An 18,920-nucleotide genomic window follows, 5' to 3' on the forward strand; every position below is an offset into this window, starting at 1 on the left:
ATGAATTAACATTTGGAGAAAAGATACTATTTCTTTTGATAGATTGTAAAAATGGAGTAGAAGAAACTAAGAACCAGGAGAAGAAAAAATGCAATTCATAATTACAGGCAGGCTCTCCAACATGTTATTAATATTTTTAAAATGTTTGCTTGCTTACTCTATCTTCCCAATGACATGGGATTTTATTTATTTTAAACAATGTAGTTTTGACATAGTATTTGGAGGGAGGAGAAGAAGGAACTGAACCATTATTTTCCTCAGCATGACACCGTCATTTTAAAATAAATGGAAAAATTATGGCCTCTATTACTAAGGCTGAGTAATTTCTCTCCCCACTGCCCACCTCTGGCTTGGTGCATGGAAAACAGCATATTTTCTTCATGCATAAATAATGGAAATATCATCTTCTGAACACAATGAATTGTTCAGAAAGCTTTGGGGAGTAAAGCAAATGTAGATCTAGATTTATGGGCAATGGCCACCATGCAGGTTCAAAGATGTGGACTAATTGATCAATTATAAACCATGCATTGGACTTATTAACTCAGTTCTTTGACGTTGGTCAAGTAACCCATAAATGATGAAGGCATTCAGTCAAAATGGCCAAACCAATAATCTTATTGCATTGAAATAATATTTTTATTTTAAAAAGTAAGTCATTCATCATCATTGTTAAGAAAATGGGCAGGCCACCAGAAAGCCCTGAGTTTCAGTTCCAGCTCTGAGACTTTAGATGTGTAACCATACGTAAGCTACATCAAGTGTCCGGTTTCATCTATAACACCGGGATAATAATAGAACCAACTTTGCAAAGTTACTGTTAGGATTAAATGAGGTAATAGATGCAAAATGCTCAGCATAGTGTCTGGCACATAAGCAATACATATATACATGACTATACACACATATATACATTATTTTACATATGTATATATGCATATATATGCACATACAATACATATAATTTATAGATAATTTAGGAAATGAGGAAAGTAAAGAAACCAAACCCATCACAGTATCATGTTAGGTGCTGAACACTTAAAAATTATGAGCTACACCCAAGTAGTAATAGGACTGTGCCTTTAAGTCAGCAATGAGTATTTTAGTGAGAAAATACCTGCTATACCTTAAAACTGAAACTACTTTTGCCTATTGCTCTGCTTTGTTTCTATTTTTATTTCTGCTCTGTGTGTGTTTTTTGGCATATGGAGAACAAGGAAGAAAACTAACATTTACTGGGGACCTACTGACACGTTGTTCTAAATAGGCACTTCATTTATACTCAGGAATTGATAGCCGGGCCTTTTGATCAGGTCGGTATTATTAGTCCTACTTCATGGATGAGAAAGAGGTGTCCTAAACCATGGGCCAAAATGTTACACAACTAGAAAATATTGCAACCCAAATTCTGCCCCTTATTTATCTACTTCTTTTACGTTTTTACTACACTTGATCTTAGCCAAAAGGCCGAGAAGCGATTCTCTTTTACGTTTTTAAAGGAATTTACAGATCTAGTATTTGTCAGGTTCCTATCTGTTTTTAATTTGGAATCTATTTCTTTAGGGAAACTATGCTAGATAAACTAGCTAGCTCATTAGACAGGAAAAGTGGTATTTTTCTAGACCAGCCTATTAATCCATAATAAAAACACCATATATTGCAATAAAACAGAGATCGGCAAACTATGGCTACAACACACATCCAGCTTATCACCTGTTTTTGTAAACCAAGTTTTATTGGGGCACAGCCACATCTGGTCATTTACTTATTGTCTATGAAAGCTCCCATGCTGCAATGGTAGAATTGAGTGGCTATGACAGAGACTGTATATCCTACAAAATCTAAAATAGAGGGGTGGACAAAAGTAGCTTTACAGGTGTGAGTACGTGAAACACAGTTTATTCTTGTATCATTATGTATTAATTATTGTATTGTTTATTTGTATTGCAACTGTATTGCCTTTACCCACTTATATCTACTGATTCTTTATAGAAACAGTTTGATGATTATTAATATTTTAAAAATACTAGATGAAAAGTTATGTCGCTAACAAACCACCATTTCTAACATTCTCTCTATGAGGAAATACTCCCTGTTGTGATTGGGCAATAGTGAGGCAGGCCCCCGAAGATGATTTCGGTAGCTTCCAAGTTAGCCCAGAAGAGACCGAGCAGATGAGAGGCTGTGTGAAATCCAGGGCATATTTCTGACTTAGGCTGACCCCAAAGGAAGAGCTATTCTTCTCACAACTCCCAGCTGCCCAGCGCAAATGAAGACACTGCTCGCTTTTTGTCCTCGGACTTTCCTTGCTACACCCTTTTCCCCTGAGCTAAAACTTCTCCCAGGTCCTCCTTCTTTACTGGACTTCCCCCATCCCTTTTAAAAGATCAAAGCCTTCCCACCTTCAAACCAAACAACCTTGTAAAGCGTTAAAGAATATAATTATTACTTACACTTCACTGAAACAAACTTAGTTACAATATTTTAACTTTTCAAAGTTCTTGCTTTCTTTATTTTTTTTCTTTCTGTTGGTGAAACTAACAACTTTGAAATTTATGAAATTATGTACTTTTAGGCCATATCCATGTGAAAGAAACATTTCCAGTTCCTCATGCCACATTATACCTCATACTAACTCTGAAGGTAATCTATAAACATACTTAGATGATATTAACTAAAAGGCCAAATAATTTGTTCATGTGTGTAAAGGAAGGTATGAAATAAAGAAAATAAACATTTTTTTAAAGGAAAGATGGACTTACTTTTGAAAATGTTGTTTTTGATTATTGGTTACTGTTTCAGTGGAAGCACCATGACTCCAAAATTTGCATCAACACAAAACTGAAACAATTCTGGTAATTATTATAATTTCTACTTAAAATTTAATTTTACTCCTATCTTTCATCAGTGCCATTTCTGATAGCTTAATGAATAAGCTAGAACCTAAACGTAAAAACCTTCTCAAGATTTTCTTCTGGGTTTGTTCTGGAAACTACCTACAATATGGTCCATGTTTATGTGCTTTACTCACTATGAACTGTAAATACAGTAACTACATTGTCCAAACCAAGAATTGGGGTTCATAGTCTGACAGGTCTCTAGGAAATGAAAACTATTATTATTTGTAATTGAGATAAAAATCATTATATTAGTTTCAGGTATGCAGCATAACATGTACATATTATGAAATGATGACCACTATAAGTTCAGTTAATATTCATCACTACATTTGGTTACAATGTTTTTTTTTGTGGTAAGGACTTTTAAGATTCAATCTCTTAGCAACTTTCAGACATACAATATGATATTATTAACTTTAGTCACCATGCTGTACATTACATCCCCAGGACTTATTTATTTTAAAATTGAAAATTTGTACCTTTTGATCATCTATACCAATTTCGCTTGCTGAACCACCCCTTACCTATGGCAACCACCAATGTGTTCTGTGTATCTTTAAGTTCAGGATGGATTATTCGTACTTAGAATTATTTTCCCAAGTTTAGAATGTAGGACAACCATAACTACAGTTATTCTTATATATTCCCTACAGTTGTTCTTTTAGCTAAATGGGGAAGATTTGTATAATCCATAGAGGAGGTCAAGGGAGGAAAAAACTGACAGACCTCTGTAATAGTTTCAACAATAAAAATAAAAAGTCTACATCTATTTTCAAAAATTAATTCAGGAACCTTGACTAAGAATTAGTTCAATCCATGATGCAGAAAATAATCATTAGAATATATTTAAATATAATACAAAGTGGTGGATTTTTCCTGTATTTCTTTTTTATCTACATGTATAATCATGTCCATTATTTCTTATTGTATTTTATCCTTAGTTCACATTTGGCCATTATCTTTTTGTGCTGACTCTTTTTTAAGTGAATTAATTGACTAGGACATGAACTTGTATAAACAAAAATTACCAAGTATGTTGAATTAAATACATTGATAACAGCTTAGACTATTTCTTCTCTTTCATTTCTTATATCTAAACATTTCTGAGTCTTATCAACTCTTCCTTAACTATATCTTCTACAGTCATCACTTATTTTTCCTTCCTATTTCCAATATTATAGTACAAACCTTCACCACTTCACTCCTAGATTGTTGTGATAGATTTCTAATTTAGTATCATCCAAAAAGTGGTCGGAAAACCACTTAAATCAGAATCATTTGTTAAAATGAAGATTAAGGGCCCTCTCCAGACTTAATCAGAACTTTGGGGTAAGATCCAGGAATCTGCAATTTTAACAAGCTACCTTGGTGGGTTCTTAAGCACATTAAAGTTTAAGAACCAGTTTTCAAACTGCTTTCTTCCTTTCTCATCTCTCTCTAATTTCAAGAAATCGTGCACATTTTTATCAGAGTAATCATTCTAACATATTGTCCTTGTCCTTCTACTTCCCTGTAGAAAACCATCCATGATTCTTCACCATTCTCAGAACGAAGTCCAAATGTCTTAACCTGCCAATCAAGGATCTGCACAATATGGTCAGGAACTCCTTTACAGTTCCCCGCCACCTCCCAAAGATGACAAGCTAATTCCTAGTTTCATGCATTCAAATCAATTTTGAACCACCCTCTGCCCCCAGCTTGGAACAGCCTCCACTGATCCTACTCTAACTCATTCATAATTCAATCCAAAACAAATCAATTACAAGTTTTTCCACAGTGACTTCTTTGGTCTTTATAAACTCATATCACTTATTGTTCATACTATTCATATGACACTTAATCATAGACTGCCTGTGCTGCCTCTTAAATTATCATTTAAATTTTAATGTGAGTATGCATGTCTCATTTTGTACAACTTGTCATGAAATTTCTGAAGGTAAAAATACTGTGTATCCAACTGTGTTTTCCAGTATACCTATAAACAATGAATAAATGCTTTTGAAATGACTAAATGAATAAAAATTGGCTAAGACTCCTATGATTTAACCAGTTATATGGCTGATTCAGCTGATTGTTTTGGCATTGCATATATTCAGCATTGAGACTCCCATATTTTATGAGCTTTCACTTCTCTCATTTTCATATGCCAAAGAGCTATTCATGACAACTGAATTAACTCCAAAATACCAGTAATAGAAGCATCAGCAGTTTGGTTCAAATATTGTATAAAGATCTTGCTGGATGTTTAAATGGGGCTGTAGAACTTGAAGTTTTAAGCTTCATTCTGTCCATGTTATACCTACTCACACAATCACAAAATGCCTCATTTCTTAGTTGCTCTCAAGACCCCAAAGAGATGCTGGTAATGTACTTGTATGACTTCCATGTAACCACAGACCCCAGATTCCCCATTGGAAGCACTTATATCTATGATACTTACCAATATCTCCTTGCCTCCAAAAGATTTCCATGTTCAAAACACAAATTTGGATTTTACAATATAGTAGAATCCTGGAACAGAGCTGGGGTCCTCACCAGCATCTGCCAGGGTCTAGATAGCAAGATAGCTGGAGGATTACCATAGCGGCATTGATGGACGTTAGGGCTGGCTAGTCTGTCTATCAGAATCTACAGTCCACTTTAAACACTTTAAAACAATTAGAGCTATCTTCATGATTCTCTGGACAATAACTGATAGATTCTATATCTGAATGGTCATTTGATGAGGTCTAATTTATAATACAATCCATTTTTAGATGTTTAAATATATTATGTATTTAATGTATAACAGTAATGTATATGTACTTATTTTCTATGACCACATAGCCAAACTCTCTATTTGAATGGGTAATTTATTTTTTGATCAATTGTAACTCTTTTAAAGCTTTATAAGGCTCACAGTTTTTTATTATTACTAAAATTTTCATAGAATTTCCCCCCAAGCAATAAAGTACAAAGGGAGGCTTTGGAGTAATAAAAAATTTATGTTCAAATTGCAACTCTGCCACTACCAGTGTGAATCTGTATGCTGTCTTCACTCTTCTGAAGTAATTTCTCTAAGATGTTATTTTAAAAGGAATAATTCCTTCATCAAAGAATTGTAATAAGGATATAATAACACATGAATGGATTGACACAGCACTTGCCATGCACAGAGTTATTTATTGTCTGCTTCTCCCCAAACTCAATGAGAAAAGAGTCTGATGCATAGTAGGTGCTCAAAAAAATAATTGAATTAATGTAATTAACCTGTGTTTCTGATAAGAAAAATTGATTTTCTATATTTTAACATAACTCATGTAAAATACTTAAGCAAAATATTTCATTAAAAGGAAAACATCAAGAAACCAGTCTTTTCCTTTTCACATGTAGGAAAGCAAGATGGTACTTGGTGATGGGAGGTACATGTCAGCAACAAACTAAAACACATATTGTGATGAATATGTTTATCACAGAGTAGTCTAACAAGATAAAAAACACCTGGGCATGTTACCTTGATGGCCTATGAAGATCAGGTCAGGTAACCTGGTGTTTGTTTAATGACCCATGATGAGCCTGGAGGGGAGCCCATATTTGTTGGGTTCTACATTCTTAGGTCCCTCTTGGTTTTTAATCATTTATACAAATATGGGAAGTAACAGGGATTATATTCATCCAACAAATAATTATTGAGTACCAACTAACTGCCAGGAAATGTTTTAGTCACTGGGGATATAGCAGTGAACAACACAATCAAGGCTGTAATGTAGTGAGATGCACAATAAACACGTAATAAATATAAAAGCAAACACTCCAGAAAGAAGACAGTGAGGCACACTACTCTGAGAATTCTACATAATGGATATGCTAGCAGGTTACTGAAGCCTGCTTTAGATTGGGTTGCCAGGGAAGACCTCTCTGAGCAAGTGACCTTTAAGCTGAGACCAAAATGACATGAAGGAACCAGGAATACAAACATCAGAGAAGAATAATTATAGAGGGAACAACTAGATACGTATGGCAGTTCTAAAGAAGGGCTTGGGCAGTTTTAATAAACAGACATCAAGCCACGGCAGATGAGGGTAAATGAAACCAGCAATTATTCAAGGGTGTGAGGGACATTTCAATTTTTCTTATTGTTATATGAAAGGTGTTGGATGAGATAATTGCCAAGGATCATTTTCTACTAAAAGTATTTTTTCAAAATTTCAGTGGTCAAGATGTTTCTGTTAGTCCCAAATGAAATCTTGATGAAACACTCTGTTTTTCAAGTCCTGTCATAGGAAATCCCCAAGCCTGAGCAGCTGCACTTCTGACCCCATGAGGCTGCAGATGTGGCAGTTGGTATAATATTCTATGTTTAGAAAAGCCAAACACGGCTTCATCCATGTGTGTGAGAGAGCCAGACAAACATGTTTGAATTTCGTATTAATAGACTTCCATTGGAGAGAGAAAAAACAAAACACCCAAAGATATAAAAATGTAACACATAAAAGTCAAGTAAAGCTTATTTTCTTTCCTGCAGTCCAAAACCTTAATTATAAACATTAGAGGCTTTGTGGAAACAAGTCAGGTAATTAATTCCGACAGCATTAATTTTCAAAGAGAGGGTAACAAACATGGCGCACATATGTTTGTCTACCTGGGGTATTACATGTATATTTATCTATAAAAATTCTGAGTTAGAATTGATATATTGGCTCCCACTTGTGCAAATCAGCTATAAAAATAGCTTAGTTGTGCTTTAAATACTTAATATTTCAAAGAGAATATAACATTTAGTGGAACAAATATAAAATGTTAATGCTGGGATAAAGAACAATAATAGCTGTAAAGGATCATAACAGGAATGTCAGGATTTTTTTGTCATGAAGTAGTAGTTTTTAAGAGACATAATTTGTCCCCTACTATATCCATTGTCAAAAATCATATAATAATAAGCCATTAAATAATATTTCTATTACATCTTTTTAAAATATAGTTTAAGGATAGGCTGGGCTACCTTGGATACAATGTATACCTTTTTCTATAGAAATTCATAGTTAGACTTGACACAGCAACTCCCACTTGTGAAAATCAGCTATACAAATTATTTAATTCAATACTTATTTATTGAATAAATATAATCACTACATGTCCTAGGTACTAGAGTATGTCATAAATATAACAAAATTCTGTCATTCTTGGAATAGACAAATAGCAAATAAACATATATTCTATCAGGTGATGATAAGTTCTATATAGAAAAAAAAGGTGTGGGGAATAAGGAGTGTAGGAGAGTGGAACATCAGTTTTATATAATCTGGCCAGGAAAGTCCTCTATGACAAGGTGGTATTTGAACAAAGCTGAGAAAAACTAGGAAAAAGCATTCTAGGTAGATATGATTGCCTGTGCAAAGTCCCCGAGGCAGGGCAGGGCAGGGCAGGGCAGCAAAAAGGCCTGTGTGATTGGAATGGGCTGAGTGAATGAGAAACCAGAGGAAATAGGTTGGGGGAAGGACTGCGTATGTTTTGGGGGAGAAGTTTTGGCTTTGACTCAGAACGAGATGGAAGCCTTTGACAGCTTTTGAGAAGAAGAATGACATGGTCTCAATTACAGCTTAAGAGGATCACACTCTGGCTGCATGTTGAAAACAGACTGTGGAAGGTGCAAGCGTGGAGGTAGCAATACAAGGCAGGGAGCCATTCCAATCATTCACCTGAGAGATAATCTAGACAAGGTGGAAGAAGTTTAAGGGAAGCAAAAGAAGGTAAGAATAGCTAAGGGTTAGGTATATTTTGCTGGATGTATGTAGTGTGTCAAAAGAGAAAAGAAAAGAAGTCAACCCTGTCTGGTCTTAGCTACTGGGATTGCGGTGCTGCTGTTTAGTGAGGCTGAGGGAATGAGGGGACAGCAGATTTTGGGGTTATAAATCTGGAGTTTATTTTAGGGCAGATTAAGTTTGAGACACCATTAGGCTTCTAAGAGGAGTATAGAAGGTATAGCGCACTTGTGTTTGTCTATGGGTGATATATATATATATTCTGTAGAAATTCTGAGTCAGAATTGACATATTGACTCCACTTGTAGTTGGGGCTGGAGAAATACATTTGTGAATTGACAGTCAATGGATAACCAGCTGGGGAGGACTAGAGACAGGGGAAAGTCTGGAGGCTAAATTGGACAGATTAGAAAGAACCAAAAAGGACAATGGGGAAAGGCCAGTGCATAGGAAGAGGGATAAAAAATCACCCTGGAAACCAAGGGAAGGGATAATCCAATTAAACATAGGTTATTTTGAAATGTACTATTAGTAACTGACATAAGGTAGTTGCTTACAAGGACCCAATAGCTTGCTGAGTCTACACTTAGAGAACACAGGGAATAAGCTTTGCAGCAGCTACCGGCTTTAGCAGACCTTAGAAAGGAAAATGGTTTGCCTTAGTATTGCTTGCTTTAGGCATGAAGTATTTTTGAGCATGGATAGTCTTGGGGGCAAGAAGACCACAATTATATGTGATTTCCGGGATGCAATACAAATAATAAATATTGTTCTTGCTGTTTTCCTCACAATCATTTGAGATTGAACATCGACTCACACATTTTACCTCACGAGGAACTACGGTATATAGCATTGCATTGTGTTATGATTATATTGATTTTTCCCTTCATAGTTGTGTGAGTTATTCTTAACAGGAAATATGAGTACAGAAGATATTTCTCTGAAGGTAATTTTCATTTTTTTATAACACTAATCTCTTTTTGGTGATGTGAATTATCTGGAATATCATCACTCCAGAAGAATAAAGTGTATTTTCTTCATCACATTGATCTAAATCTGAAACACATAATACGATTTCTCTGAAATACTTTTATGAAAATAATTTATCCCCATACCTTTCTTTAATTTTCTACTATCCTGAACTCTCTGTAAACAGTTTTTTTCTATTCTTTACCTCTGCTCATCACCCCATACTGCCCCCAAAATATGTGTAGTCAACCACAGAGTATAATCTATGAGAGAGATTTTTTGGAATTTTTATATTTTGGGGAGAAAAGGGTAATGGTAAACCCTTTCCTGGAAACCCTGCCTCATTTACCAAGACTTAAGCTAAATTAAAAATAATCTAGGCAAAAAACTCACACATCAATTGAGAAATACTAATTGGCAACTTGCACAAAAAGAAAACAAACCAAATGAATTAAAAGAATGAGTTATTCTGCTTCTATTATATTTTATCTTCACTTTTTTTAATATGAGGAAATTTTACTTCATGCAACCAATTCCATGCAAAAATTTTTTTAAATCCAGGCAAACAGTGAACTTAAGCAACTGTGGTCAAAATAATATGTGCCAAATGCACTTGTCAAAAGGTAAACTGTGAGGTCCTGGTCAGGTGGTTCAATTGGTTGGAGCTATGTCCCATTTACCAAAAAGTTGTGGGTTCGATTCCTGGTCAGGGCACATACCTAGGTTGCAGGTTTGATCTCTGGTTCGGGTGTGTATGGAAGGCACCTGATTGAGAAAACAAAAGGCAAACTGGGCGGAAATGAGTTTTCCCAGTATGAAATGAATGCATTTAGTAACTGAAATTTGACAAGCCAATTGAATATACATGTAATTCAGTTTTAAAACCATTAATCAAATTGTTGTTTCTCTGAATTGTTAACATTGATATTATGTTTGAAATATTTCTAAAAGATGGCTCTGGATATTATCAATATTTAATAAACATTTTATAGAATCGCCACAAACATATTGGGAATATAGTAATTTTTGTAAAACTATGAGATTAAACAGATTACTTCTTAAAGATGTCTTTTATTACATACTGTTAAAGAGAATAGGTGAAGGTCAAATGAGAAGGGAAAAAAGCAGTGTATAGATTGAATTCTACGTTGACATCTATCTGTGACATGCTAGCATATTTCAGTAGACCCTGGTGCTAATGAGGCCAAGCTTGATTTTGAAATATGTCAATTAACCTCATTCTGTTTCATGTTTCCACACTGCAGTCTAACCATCGCCAGCTGACTCACAGCAAAGCTGGTCTCAGTGGGGACCAGGCCTGAGAGTTTGTATGGATCACGCAGCTAGTTCCGGAAAAACAAGTTTAAAGGGTTCTGCCTCCTTATAGCAGTTCATTAATCACCTTCCCTAAGAAATGAAGGGCAATTCATTACTTAGGAGCCACAAAAGGCAGCGAAATGGCATTAAACTTTGATATAGAATGTGTGGGTTCCAGTCCCAATTCTAGAGTCCCTGAATTTGAGATCTGAAGTATATCAATTAAACTCTCTGACTCTTATTGCTCACATTTATTAATTATTCTATATTAAAACTCATTTAGCCTTGCTCTGAATACTGTATTAAAAATACCAAATAAGATGTGACTTGGTCACCCTTGTGTTTTAAGCTTCTAGAAAACAGTTATTTGCCAAATAAGTATTTACTGGATAAATTATTAGAATGAATTTGGAACACTGGAGCATACTATTCCAGTGAAACTTATTTAACCTAAATAAGTTTGTATACATTTAAGATAATCTAATATACTTGCCAATATATTATAAATTTTTGTATAATAATAAATATGTAACATTTATTAAAATCATATAAAATAAAATGTTACATATTGCATCTTATTTTACTAAATTCTATAACTATTAATGTAATTGAATGTGCTTATGTAGAAGAAGAAAAATACTGTCTTCTAAATTTAATCACTTTCTAAAAAGTAGTCTAATAACCTATGATTTTGTTGTGTGTGTGTGTGTGTGTGTGTGTGTGTGTGTGTGTATCTTCAGTTCTACAAAAAGGAGATAAAATGTGGGATATATTTTTAGGGAAAACAGCATTATATAAAATATTGCTAAAATATAATTTTCATTTGAAAGGAAATTGTTTTCCAACATGGTCTGGAAGATAAATAACATTAGGAATAAAACCTTTATAGTCAAATGAATTACAGGGATACTTTTTGTCTCTGCTTTAAAATATATATGTTTATGTATATTATATTTTAAAAAGGCACATGATTTTGCAGCAGTTAAATGCCATTTGAACAATCAATTAAAATCAATTATCTTCTTACCTGAAAACCTTTTAAAAATGCTTGAGACTAGAACAAATTTTCTTATTAGGAATGTGGCAGGCAGACCTTAAAGTAGCCCCCATCCTATTCACAGCTTTGCATAACTCCTTGCATCCTACGTATGGGCAGGAACTGTGACTCGCTTCTAACACAGAATATGGAAAAGGTGATGGGCTGTCTCTTTTGTGTTTGCTTACATTATATGAGACACAGGCATGCTAGCAAACTTTCTTCTTTGTTTTGAAGAAATGAGCTGCCATGTTGTATGGAGAGGACGATCTAGCTAGGAAATGAGGATGACCGCTAGGAGCTGATAGCAGCCTCTGACTGCCAGCCATGAAGAAGCCAGGCCCCTCATTTTTACAGCTGCAGGAAATACCCAATAAGATGAGTGAGCTCAGAAGTGAATGCAGTCCCAGTCAAGCCTCCAGATGAGAACTGAGCCCTGGCTGACAATGTGTCCCATAGCAATAGGAAACTCATACATGGAATGTTTGAGGAAGTACAGTAACAACAACAACAACACCTCTTTGAAAAACTCACTGAATTCAGGTAAAAAAATATTACTCTCTAATTGTTTAAAGCTATATGGATTCCACACACTACTTCCTAAGCTGATTGATAACATCAGCAATGGCCTTAGTTTATATACATGAAAGAGCCAATTGCCAATATCAGTCTATGAGTTTCAGCTTGGCTTTCAGATGTGTATTTAAAGTAAGGCTGCAATAAGCCAGGCAGTGAAAGAAAAACACCACATGATCTCACTCATTTATGGATAATAAAGAACATTATAACCTGATGAACAAAAAGATAGATACAGAGGCAGAGAAGCATGGAACAGACAGTCAAATTACAGTGGGAAGGCTGGGGAGTGTTGGGGTGGGGGGGAGGTAAGAGATCAACCGAAGGACTTGTTTGCATGCATATAAGCACAACCAATGGACACAAGACACTGGGGGGGTGGGATGAGGGCATGTGCGGGGTGGGGGGGAGAGGCCGGGAAATGTCAATGGGGAAAAAAGGTGACATATGAACTACTATTTGTAATACTTTAAACATTTAAAAAGTAAGACTGTAGAAGTATTCTTAACCCTGGAGCAAGGTTATATTACTCAATTTTCACTTTCCTTCCTCTAATACTACTCTTTCCTAGGGACCAGTTAAAATCTATACCATATAATCTGCATGAATTTTCCAGGAGGTTATTCTTTTATGAAATTTGCCAAATCCCGATTACCAAACAAATAGGATTAATTATAGCTGCGCTTTACTAACAAATACCTTTTCTCATACTACTCATTGTTAAATTTAGATCAGATCCACATCCTTTGAAAGCCATCACTGGAATTATTCTGTCTGGTCTAATTTAGGCATTTTTCATCTGAACTTGAAGAGCATTCAGTAGAAATCACTGGACCTGGTAACCAGGCATTTAATGCTCTACTTCTTACTTCTTCAGGGAGAGACCTTGCCTCATTTTCTCCTTCCCTCAGCTCAGTACTTGCCAGGGTGTCCACATCTAATGAACATTTAGGAACTTTATTTTTCCAAAATGGTTCTACATGTAAATGCACACACATTTAACCCCACAACGCCCAGGTGGTAATCTGGTAAAGATTAATTTGTAAATGTATTCGTCTCTTTGGTGATAGAACAGATGTTTTCTGTAACAATATTGCCCCTTTATTAAATGAAGCATATAGCTATTTCTGCATTGCACCTGGTGAATTTTAATTAACAGTCTCTGATCACAGAAGATACAGATAAAACTAAATGAATTGAGATTATAAAAAATAAGCTTTTATTTTTTAAATGCTAGAAACATGCACTGAATCCATAAATAAAATTCAAACAAAATCCTAACATTGTGTTAGTGTCAACAGTCTATGCTGGGGCATTGATGGGGAGCATAAAGAGATGTATCACTTTTGCCTTGGTTCTCATCTACATATCACCCTATAATCAGCTCCAATATCCTATCCCAGTTCAAAACCTATATAACCCAATATGGCCCTCAACAATAACTAATAACAAAATGGATTAGCTTATAATAAGCAAATTGAAATTGTTATTTCTGCCACTTTCTAAGCCCATAGTTTGAAGAAAAATAACTATATTTATATCACAATCACTATTTTTTAAATATATTTTATTGATTTTTTACAGAGAGGAAGGGAGAGGGATAGAGAGTTAGAAACATCAATCAGCTGCCTCCTGCTGGGGATGTGCCCGCAACCAAGGTACATGCCCTTGATCAGAATTGAACCTGGGACCTTTCAGTCCACAGGCCAATGCCATATCCACTGAGCTAAACCAGTCAGGGCACACACAATCACTATTTTTGTTCCTACATACTACTCTGCCACCCCATGGAAATGTTGAAGCACTGGATATATAGTTCTCCTTTAATGTAAATGGGTTATGTTGAGGTATTTTATATTTGCTACAAAAAAAGATCCTGGAACAACTTCTTCAGCTAAAATAGGGAATGTTGTGTTTTTTTAATCTCCCTGATTTTGAAACAGCAATATGTAACGTCTAGAGTAAGTTGGAAGACAGACTTCATTGCAGAATAGTGGTTAAGGGCATAGCCCTTGGAGTCATATTACCGAAGTTTGAACCCTGAGTCTACCACTTACTGGCTGTTTGACTTTTGGTAAGTTACTTAACTTCTCTGAGGCTTTAGTTTCTTCATGTGTAAAGGGTAACTAAAGTGCCTACCTCACAGGGTTGGTGAGAACATTAAGTAAGGTAATGGGTGTATAATGCTAAGAAGACTGCCTGCCATATTAAAAGCCCTCACTGAGCAATGGCTACTATTAATAGCCCATCCCATACTTAGTCCCCTCTGATGTCAACATTTCAAAGTGGGCAGCATATCAATGTAATAATTTAAACATTATCATTGTTAGGGTAACTAAAGATATAAAGATTTAAAATGACTAATATATCTTCTTGATAATCTGAGAAGTGACTTTATTACAAACATTAACATTTAGAAAAAGGCATTACAGCCATACTGAAAACCCAAAACAATAAAAACAAAGGTTAAAACAAGACGATAAAGGATAAGGAAAATGGTAATGGACAAGGAGAAGACTAATTTCCTGAAAAAGATCTTGGATAAACTAGAAAATATGAGAACCTACAAAAACACATAGAAAATAAAAAAGTAGTTTAATGTTATCAAACTTTCAAATAATTATCACACTTTCAAATAATCCTTCCTAAAGCATTTTGACAGATATTTGAGAGAAAAATAAAAACTGATATTTTTAATAAGAGCTTACTTTTTATCTTCCAAAAAAGGTATATTCTATTTCATGGACATGTTATCAGTATTAATAAAAATTCAAACCCTCAAGGAAACTAAGTATACTAAATTACACAGAACTGCACTTTCTGAATTTATGAGCACTTTTCCCCATTATAATCATAAAATGCTTACACTGTACCATTATTCTGAGTTCTCAGTAGCATCTATTTTGGACTGTTTCAAGGCAAAATAACTGATGTCTATACTGTTGAGAATTTATTAATAATATTTAAAAGGAAGTTGAAGTAGAGGTTAGTTTCATAGTGATTTTTGGTAAAAGGATCATAATTTCAAACATTTATCACATATTTTTCTCTTACAGAAAACTATCCCAAGGCCCCAGTCCAAACACCTTCTTTACAAATTACAGATATATTTCATGTATGAAAAACCTTCAAGATATTGTTTCATGTTCAAAATAATATAGGCGCAAAATTAATATATTTTTTGAAATATATAAACTTGTTTCTCTACAGGGAAGAAGACAATAATGACTATCTATATAATATTAATAATGGTGTGCATTCTCATTAAACATAAGGCCCAACTATTATAATAAAAACTTGAGGTTATTGTGAATTTCAACAATATGATGGAAGTTGGAGGGTGGACTATTATTACCAGACTTCATAATATGTGGTTCAATAGGCACGAACTTGGTGATAAAATCAGGATTGTGGAAAGGTACAGCTCAGTGGAAAATATGCCGTACTAGAAACAGCACAAACTAACCTCCTGTGTGGCTTACTTGCCTGCTGAGGTTACTCTATGAATCCGACATAGAATTTCTGGGTTGGAAGTGACTGAGACAATGTTTCCCCCTTTGTGTGTGTTCCATTTCTTCTTTTGAATGTATATTTCCAAAACGAGCTATAGGTACTGATTCATTAAAAATTCCAGGTGGAAATTACAAAAAAACAACAACAATAGAAAATGGTATAGATTTGGAGACTAGAGTCTCAAATATATGATATTGGTTTCTGGAAGAAAAACATAGGTTATTAACCATATCTGGTATAATTTCAAAAAGTATGCTATAAACACAAGATAACACTTGGAACAAGTCATGTTAACCTCAATCCCTTTTTTGATAGACTTGTAGTTTCAGGGAAGTTTTAAGATATATTGATTTCATTATGATCCTGACAGCCTACAATGACATCCTTATGAATAAAATTATAAAATGTGATGTAAGTGATAGTGCTCTTAGGTTAATTAATTGCTGGTTGCTGTTGTATTCAGACAGTATTACTAAATAGCTTGGGACCAACTTGAAACATGACTCTAATGAAATCCAAGATTTCAATTCTATATGTTTGCTTCTAAAAATATGTTTTTATTGATTATTGAGAAAGAGAGGAAGGGAGAGTGATAGAGAAATAGAAACATCAATGAGAGAAACATCAATTGGCTGCGTCCTGCACAGCACCTACTAGGGATTGAGCCCACAACCCAGGCATGTGCCCTGGCTGGAAATCGATCCCGTGACCTCTTGGTTCATGGGTCAACAATTCAACATTTAGTTAAAAATAAAAATTTAAAGGTATAAGAAGAGAGAGAGAGATCTTGCCATGAACATTTGATAGGAAAAATGCTGACCACTAAGTGATATAAATTAGAGTATTCTGCAACGATAAGTAGTTGGGCCTTCTTGGGTGGCATTCAAAGAGAGAAGCACTCAAATTAGATAAATGGTACTTCCCTGTGCTCTATGTTAGTCAGACTATGTCTGAATTATTATGGTTATTTCTAATTTATCCTTTAATATTAGAAAACTATGGACAGCCAGGGTATCAAAACCCCGAAGGATAATAAAAATATGCACACTTGTGTCTGGGGTTTACTGGTTCTAAATGCATAGGTATTTGATGGTTTAATAAAAGGAAGGCAGGTTCAGAAGAAGTAGAAAATATGAAAATAAAGAAGACATTAAGGGTGTATATATTGAAGAGGGAAATTATCAGGAAAAGGAATTATAGTTATTCCTTTATGCATTCCTGGAACCTGATGAACAGCTGCAGAAAGGAAGGTTGCTGTTATTCCAGAAAGGAGCATTAGTACCAGTTGTGGGACATTGCTCAGAGGCAGGTGAATGGGACAGAAAGAAGGATCACATAACAATCAGTGTCCTTTAACAGTGGGTAAGGCTGCCTGGTGAAGTAATGAGTCATTGGAAGTATTCAAAGAGAGGCGGGCTGGCCTTCAGTATAGGAATACTAGAGGGTGAGTCATGAAAACCACAGACTCTGCCTTCAACTGGTGGGTTGGAAGACAGATTTACAACAATTAGAAAATACACAGGTAATTGCTATAATTGAATATGGCAGTATAGAAGAAGGAGGCTCCAGTTTACATAGAGTTGGAAACACTTGAAATTGAGGGATGAGCAACTTTTGATGATTTGATGACACTCTGCATTTGAGAGCATCTGAGCTATGGTGTCCCTTGCCTATAATTATCCTCCTCTCCATACAGTGCCCTACTCCACAACACATTTTTTTCCTTCCATTCCTATCTAACCTCCCCGCTATCTACTTTCTCCTTTTGATCTCTTAAAGCATCCTTTTAGACACAGTTCAAATGTCCCTTCAAATGTAAAGCTTCACTTAACTGTCTGGACCTCCTTTAATTTCTCATTATTCCAAAACCTAGTTAGTGAAACTAACTCATAAACATAACATGTGAATGTGGCAGATACCACACTGCATTTGTTCAATGATGTTCTTATGCTAGAATGTAAAGGAGCAATCCAAGTACATTGCAGTATATTTGAAGTTACCAGTGTTGTTAATATGTATAAATACCAAGAGAGAGTATACATAAATTCTTGTATTTTAAGAAAGCACATAAACAAAGTGTATTTTTCATACCTAATTGCTAAAAATCTTAGAACTTGGTACTATTTTTTCCCTTCCCAGACAGCTTGACTTGGTTTGATTCAAGTGTTGCTTCCTGATTCAGGTGCAGGTGCTAATTAGTATCAAGACACCTACATCTACATAGGAAGGTAAATAGAGAACATATGGAGATAGAAATGTCACCAAAACAAAGGTTCTTTTGATGACATGCATGGCTTAAAAAGTTTCAAAGTCAGAATGCAAGCTGTTGAATTAGAATGTTTTACATCCCTCAGACTGAAATAAAGCCACCAAGAAGAAGCATTTATTACTAAGAAATGTGATTGTCTAGTTGTTCGCTGCTTGAATATTTATGAAGTTTATAGTTCGCATGTGGCATTTCCATAAACTGCCTTGATTAATGAATTTAATTGTAAATGTTATGAGCTGGTTTCTTAAATTGTATTTCATTTTGTTTATGTGCTTGGTATAAAAGTAAATTTTCAGACTGAATAATGCTCAGTGGATTTGAATCAGTTGACAACGTCGTCAAGCTGTATGACGTGAGCGTGCGTAAGTGAATGTGGCTGCACAACTGTGGGATCTGACCAAGGCGAACGTGTGAAGGGCTCACCACCACACTTCCTGGGCTGATAGATATGCTCAGCTGACCCACAAGTCCATCCGGGGGACTTAGTAAGACCACATATTAAAAATGAAGAGACTGATATGAAATTCTCCTCCAAGGACAGTTCTTTGAATATGCAGGATTTTGATGGAGAGAAAATGTCACAACTTTTGAGTTTTTGC

The 18,920-nt window shown here is 35.0% G+C and overlaps 1 protein-coding gene and 1 pseudogene across 3 annotated transcripts in view; both read right to left on the reverse strand.

Moving 5' to 3' along the window:
- The window catches only part of PDE4D (phosphodiesterase 4D), a 1,237,087-nt gene that overhangs the window by 792,150 nt on the left and 426,017 nt on the right, over positions 1–18,920 (reverse strand). The gene's annotated exons all lie outside the window — the stretch shown is intronic.
- LOC139009707 (U2 spliceosomal RNA) lies at positions 1,347–1,479 on the reverse strand (annotated as a pseudogene).

This window comes from Myotis yumanensis, unplaced genomic scaffold (genome assembly GCF_028538775.1).
Source record: "Myotis yumanensis isolate MYYU_CA2020_CCGP unplaced genomic scaffold, mMyoYum1.0.hap1 SCAF_4, whole genome shotgun sequence".
NCBI classification, from domain to species: Eukaryota; Metazoa; Chordata; class Mammalia; order Chiroptera; family Vespertilionidae; genus Myotis; species Myotis yumanensis.